We start from the raw sequence: 7500 nt of genomic DNA on the forward strand, positions 1-7500 counted from the left end.
AGAGATGCCGCACACACACACACACACACACACACACACACACACACACACGCACACACACTGCATAGCACAGCTCTACATGTTACAGGTAGGAGGCGCTATAGTACACAGTACACACACACGCGAAACCAAAGGTTTGTTTGGAACATCTTGAAGGCTGCCTAAAATTGGGAGATGGTCTATTTTATGACAATATGTGGATACATTTGGCCGCCATTTTTCCCAGAGCCGAGCTGCGGGTCTGGTTGTGGCCACAGATGACATCATACATAAGAGGCAGAATGGGCCTCATGCAAGATTCATGAAGAGCCTTGTGGACCACAGCAAAATGCCCATTTCCCGCTCACAAACACACGCACACACTCAAATACACACACACACACACACACACACACACACACACACACACACACACACACACACACACGAAAACGGACACAGACAAACTGACATTTTAAACACAGACCCACACCCACACACACAAACACACACACACACACACACACACACACACACACACACACACACACACAGACACACACACACACACACACACTTGCCCGGTGGGTAAATGCTTGCCATCCTTGCTCATATGGAGCCGCTGCAATTATGGTGTCACTAATTGTTGTGGGAGCCCATAAGGCCTCCCCTGCCGACGCTGAAGCTCCAAAATGACTTTCAGAGGAACAGCACAAAGTCATGAGCTCCAGAGGCAGCTTTGTGATGTGTGTGTGTGTGTGTGTGTGTGTGTGTGTGTGTGTGTGTGTGTGTGTGTGTGTGTGTGTGTGTGTGTGTGTGTGTGTGTGTGTGTGTGTGTGTGTTTGTGTGTGTGTGTGGCGGGGGGGGGATTGTGTGTGTGTGTGTGTGGTTGGGGGGGGGGGGGTGGGGGGGTAGGTTAGGGGTGTAAATAATAATCAAAATGTACCGATGCATCGATCATATGGCAGACAATTTAATAGAATTGTTTCATATCGTGGGCCATTCTTAAGTATCGAAAATAATCAAATCATTGGCCCCTGTCCAATGCCCTAGCTCCATAACATAATAGAAGTGGAAAAGTAATTGGAAAAAGGTTTAATCGAATCGTATCGTATCTTATGTATCGTATCGTGGGGCATTCTTCAGTATCGAAAATAATCTAATCGCATCGCATCGAATAATAAGATATCGATATTGAATTATATCGTCATGGAGGCTGTGATTTACACCCCTAGCAGCTGGTGGGTGTGCAGTGTGGGTGTGTGTGTGTCTATGTCTCTGTGTTTGCGTGTGGGGAGGTGTTTGGTTTTCGTGTATTTTCTTTGTTTTAGAAGAGATTTCATGGACCTAATAAATCTGTCTGTCAGTTAATTGTTTTTCAGCCGGTTCTTCATGCAGTATGTGTCTACCAAAAAGTCATGAATGGAGTCCCAGTAAGCCAAACAATTTGAGTAGTAGCAATGGGCTGATTGCTCTGATATGAGGCATGTGGATGCTATTGAGTGCTCCAAGGCAGAGAGAGAGAACAGCTGCGAGCCCTCCCTTCCCTTCCCTTCCCTTCCCTTCCCTTCCCTTCCCTTCTCTTCTCTTCTCTTCTCTTCTCTTCTCTTCTCTTCTCTTCTCTTCTCTTCTCTTCTCTTCTCTTCTCTTCTCTTCTCTTCTCTTCTCTTCTCTTCATTTCTCTTCTCTTCTCTTCTCTTCTCTTCTCTTCTCTTCTCTTCTCTTCTCTTCTCTTCTCTTCTCTTCTCTTCTCTTCTCTGCTGTCGGACAGGCCTGAGTTCATTTGCTGTCAATTTGCATTCAGCACTGAGAGAACTCAGAAGAGTCCACTGCGCAAGCCTCAATTTTGACTAATATGTAGTAAATGCACTTTGCCTTTGTATGGCAGTATGTATGCCCCCACCCACCACTATCATCCCCTGGTAGACCTCTCCACACCCCATTCATTACCTCCCACATGCGTGTACTGTGTGTGTGTGTGTGTGTGTGTGTGTGTGTGTGTGTGTGTGTGTGTGTGTGTGTGTGTGTGTGTGTGTGTGTGTGTGTGTGTGTGTGTGTGTGACTGAATGTGTGTGTGTGTGTGTGTGTCTCTGTGTCTGCGTGTGTGTGTTTCTCTGTCTGCCTGTTAATTTGTGTTCTTTGTTCTTCAAGTAAACAATAAATCCTGTTGGCCCGTAAAGCTTTATCTCTGTCACAGTTCACATGATAAGCCGAAACCCTTTGTCTTTCAGTCTTTTAGTGCCCTCTCCCCTTCCAGTGGATGCAACCATTGCTCTATTAGTTAGCAGTCTGCGTATATCTGCCAGTGGATAAAGGCTTTTGTCTATTAGTACTCCACTATATCTCTAGAAGTGGATATAGCCCTATGACCTTTAGATTAGAGTACACTACAGTATCATGTATTAATCCTGAGGGAAATGAATGTGTCCAGTAGCATACATACATAAATACAGAATACACGAGACAATACACACATCATTTCACATACATCTAACCATAGTGGTCAGAGAGTTGGTCTTTCAATCTAAGGGTTGCCGGTTCGAATCCCACCTGTCCTCTCCCTACATCTCCATCCATGGCTGAAGTGCCCTTGAGCAAGGCACCTAACCCCACATTGCTCCAGGGACTGTGACCAATACCCTGAAAAATAATAGTTGTAAGTGGCTTTGAACAAATGAAAGCGTCAGCTAAGTGTAATAAGAATAACTAGAAATGCATTCTCACAGAAAATGCTGGAAGCGGGCTTGCCTTTTGGGGCAGAGATGAAACAAAGTACTATTGAGAAAACAAAGCTAAAAGAAATCTTGGAAAAACTCCATCCACCCAGTCAGAAGTTATGGGCCAAACAATTCAGCCATCTTGGATTCAGCCATCTTGAAAGTGTTGTAGCTCTGCGTTTTGGGGATATACTAAATGACATACATGGTATTTTAAGTTGGCTAAGGAACACTGCATGATATAATTTTGAAAATCAACATGGCTTCGAGCGGGATTAGAACTCACAACCTCCATATCTGTAATCCAACCCCTTTGCCATTGATATTAAATGACATACAATACATGATATTTGAAGTTGGCTAAGGAACACTGCATATGATATCATTTTGAAAATCAACATGGCTACGACTGGGGTTCGAACCTCCAACCCCCATATCCCTAATTCAGCACATTTGCCATTCATACTAAATGACATACATGGCATTTTAAGTTGGCCAAGGAACACTGCAATGATATAATTTTGAAAATCAACATGGCTTTGACTGGGATTCGAACCCCCAACCTCCATATCTGTAATCCAGCACATTTGCCATGCATACTAAATGACATACATGGCATTTTAAGTTGGCCAAGGAACACTGCATATGATATAATTTTGAAAATCAACATGGCTTTGACTGGGTTTCGAACCCCCAACCTCAATATCTGTAATTCAGCACATTTGCCATCCATACTAAATGATATACATGGCATTTTAAGTTGGCCAAGGAACGCTGCATATGATATAATTTAGAAAATCAACATGGCTTCGGGTGGGATTTGAACCCTCAACCTCCATCTCTCTAATGCAGCGGCATGCATTACCACTAAGCCAAGCAGCTAATTGTCATGCATAGTCCAGCAAGACTATATTACATTGCATTGCAGAGCTGAACAATACACTTCTAGAATGCTTGCTCGCACCTGCTCGTTAAGAATAGAATCTTGAGACAGTGACAGTTGAAATGGAACACTTCACTGGCTGCACCTGTTGTGATTGACTGAAAGACAGTTAGTATTGAGCCTTTAACAGGGGAGAAAATGAGAATGAGTTTTTTGTCTTTACAACATCGTTGTAAAAAAACTAAAAGGAGTTGGCACGTGTCCTTTTCATAGATCGGAGTCATGCTTGTGATCTCTCTAACAGTCTTTGAATGAAGTTTATAGGTTAAAATTTTCAGGCACAAATGGACCTCCGTGTGGGACATGCGCTGATCTCTTGAAAAATGCACTTTTCCAAAGACTGGGATTCTCCATAGAGCCAGGTCTGGTTTTTTTACAAACCTGCCATTTAAAAAGTATTGGGAGTTGGGAGATGAAACTTTCACAATTTGGAGACATCCCATAGAGCTCGCTAACAACGCGTCAACTAAACTTCTAGGTGAAAGTGTTGATGTTTTATGACCGAAAAAGCCTCCTACACTCTAATCTTTAGAGTGGCGGAACTTTGGTTCATGGAGGTTCCACCACTGTTTTCAATGGAGACCCAGGCTTTCACAAAATCGCCAAAAACGGGAAAACGACAAGAGACACGGAGAAGCCTATAACGATACGCGATCTCAAAGCCGAGCCGGTCGTTTTAGTGTTTGAACGGTGTCTCTATCTCGAAAGGCCTAGGAGGAGATCCATTTTCTATTTTACTGCTGCCCTGCACAAGAGAACCAATAATAACTAGAAATGCATTCTCACAGAAAATGCTGGAAGCGGGCTTGCCTTTTGGGGCAGAGATGAAACAAAGTACTATTGAGAAAACAAAGCTAAAAGAAATCTTGGAAAAACTCCATCCACCCAGTCAGAAGTTATGGGCCAAACAATTCAGCCATCTTGGATTCAGCCATCTTGAAAGTGTTGTAGCTCTGCGTTTTGGGGATATACTAAATGACATACATGGTATTTTAAGTTGGCTAAGGAACACTGCATATGATATAATTTTGAAAATCAACATGGCTTCGAGCGGGATTAGAACTCACAACCTCCATATCTGTAATCCAACCCCTTTGCCATTGATATTAAATGACATACGATACATGATATTTGAAGTTGGCTAAGGAACACTGCATATGATATCATTTTGAAAATCAACATGGCTTCGACTGGGGTTCGAACCTCCAACCCCCATATCCCTAATTCAGCACATTTGCCATTCATATTAAATGACATACATGGCATTTTAAGTTGGCCAAGGAACACTGCATATGATATAATTTTGAAAATCAACATGGCTTTGACTGGGATTCGAACCCCCAACTTCCATATCTGTAATCCAGCACATTTGCCATGCATACTAAATGACATACATGGCATTTTAGGCTGGTGAAGGAACACTGCATATGATATAATTTTGAAAATCAACATGGCTTTGACTGGGTTTCGAACCCCCAACCTCAATATCTGTAATTCAGCACATTTGCCATCCATACTAAATGATATACATGGCATTTTAAGTCGGCCAAGGAACGCTGCATATGATATAATTTAGAAAATCAACATGGCTTCAGGTGGGTTTCGAACCCTCAACCTCCATATCTCTAATGCAGCGGCATGCATTACCACTAAGCCAAGCAGCTAATTGTCATGCACAGTCCAGCAAGACTATATTACATTGCATTGCAGAGCTCAACAATAGACTTCTAGAATGCTTGCTCGCACCTGCTCGTTAAGAATGGAATCTTGAGACAGTGACAGTTGAAATGGAATCCTTCACTGGCTGCACCTGTTGTGATTGACTGAAAGACAGTTAGTATTGAGCCTTTAACAGGGGAGAAAATATGAGAATGAGTTTTTTGTCTCTTTACAACATCGTTGTAAAAAAACTAAAAGGAGTTGGCACGTGTCCTTTTCACAGATCGGAGTCATGCTTGTGATCTCTCTAACAGTCTTTGAATGAAGTTTATAGGTTAAAATTTTCAGGCACAAATGGACCTCCGTGTGGGACATGCGCTGATCTCTTGAAAAATGCACTTTTCGAAAGAATGGGATTCTCCATAGAGCCAGGCTGTTTTTTTTTACAAACCTGCCATTTAAAAAGTATTGGGAGTTGGGAGATGAAACTTTCACAATTTGGAGACATCCCATAGAGCTCGCTAACAACGCGTCAAATAAACTTCTAGGTGAAAGTGTTGATGTTTTATGACCGAAAAAGCCTCCTACACTCTAATCTCTAGAGTGGTGGAACTTTGGTTCATGAAGGTTCCACCATAGTTTTCAATGGAGACCCAGGCTTTAACAAAATCGCCAAAAACGGGAAAACGACAAGAGACACGGAGAAGCCTATAACGAGACGCGATCTCCAAGCCGAGCCGGTCGTTTTAGTGTTTGAACGGTGTCTCTATCTCGAAAGGCCTAGGAGGAGATCCATTTTCTATTTTTACTGTCCCTGTACAAGAGAACCAATAATAAACAGGACTTAGAGATTACTATAAACGGGCCTTGCTCTGCAAGGGCCATGCTCTGCATGGTCCTTGCTCCGCAAGCCCGCTTAATAATAAGAAACAGGACTTAGAGATTACTATAAACGGGCCTTGCTCTGCAAGGGCCATGCTCTGCATGGTCCTTGCTCCGCAAGCCCGCTTAATAATAATGTAATAAACACATATATTTAGAATTCTATTATAAACTGTTTTATCTACATTTCTGCCAGAGGATAAACCTGTCTGCCTTTTAGTGCTCTATACTTAATCTGTACCAAATGTAGTATGTAGTACGTACTACACATAGACACTCACACACTTGTATTGAACATTCTCAACGTTTGAAACTCTGTAGCTTTCTTGTGCAGATGTTGTCCTTGTCTGCGTGTATCTTTCCGATGCTTGCCGAAGTTGCAAGTTACTGGTTTGTCATCTAATGCATAATAGCAAATGCATACAATGTTGCCAGATTGGGCGGTCATTTAATTAAGAAAACGAGGACCCAAGACTCTTCTAATACATGATTTCCCACTACGTCAAGATTAACTTCACCTGGTTTTCTACTACTACTACTACTACTACTACTACTACTACTACTACTACCACCAGGGAAGCCAACAGGGGGGAACAAATGGGTCACATGTCCCGGGCCCAGGGAGAGAGGCTGGGGTTGACTGGGTTTGGGGCCCTTTCAGATGTCTTTGTCCCGGGCCCAGCCAACGCTGTCAGCGGCCCTGACTACTAATACTACTTCTACTTCTAGGTCATTGGAATGGTCCCCAATCCCCATTTTGTTGGTGTTGCCAGGTGCCCTCTCTACTCCATCCAGTCCCTGCTGTGTATTCATGTGTCTGTAGCTTATGTGAGACACCCATCTCTCTCTTGAACTGCAGAACCAGTTTAACAAGCCCGTTTCTCGAAAACATCATTGCCAACTAGTTAGCAACTTCCTAACTTTCCAATGGGACATTGCATTGCAATCATGTAAGTTGTTTTTAATCAGGAAACTGAGAGGCTTTGGAGTAAGCTGCAACATTTTGGAGAGGACATATGTAAGCCTAGAGAGTGTCCTTACCTACAGCATTTCTGTTTGGTATGACCACCTCACCCTGCTGAACAAGAACATGCTGTCCAGAGTGGTGAAAATGGCAGGAAAGATCATAGGAAGACCCCAAAAATCACTGGACAGCCTATACAGGACTGCAGTGCACAGGAAAACAACGAACATTTTAGATGATCCCACCCATCCTCTTCACTCTGAGTTTGAACTGCTGCCCTCAGGGAGGCGCTACAGATCATTCATTGCTAAGAAGAACATTTATAAACATTCTTTTATTCCAAATGCAATTTCCAT

The 7500-nt window shown here is 42.9% G+C and overlaps 1 protein-coding gene across 1 annotated transcript in view; it reads left to right on the top strand.

Moving 5' to 3' along the window:
- LOC134458179 (membrane-associated phosphatidylinositol transfer protein 2-like) overlaps nt 1-7500 on the top strand; it is a 70121-nt gene that overhangs the window by 569 nt on the left and 62052 nt on the right. The window lies entirely within an intron of this gene.

The sequence above is a fragment of the Engraulis encrasicolus genome, chromosome 11 (genome assembly GCF_034702125.1).
Source record: "Engraulis encrasicolus isolate BLACKSEA-1 chromosome 11, IST_EnEncr_1.0, whole genome shotgun sequence".
In the NCBI taxonomy this organism is placed as follows: Eukaryota; Metazoa; Chordata; class Actinopteri; order Clupeiformes; family Engraulidae; genus Engraulis; species Engraulis encrasicolus.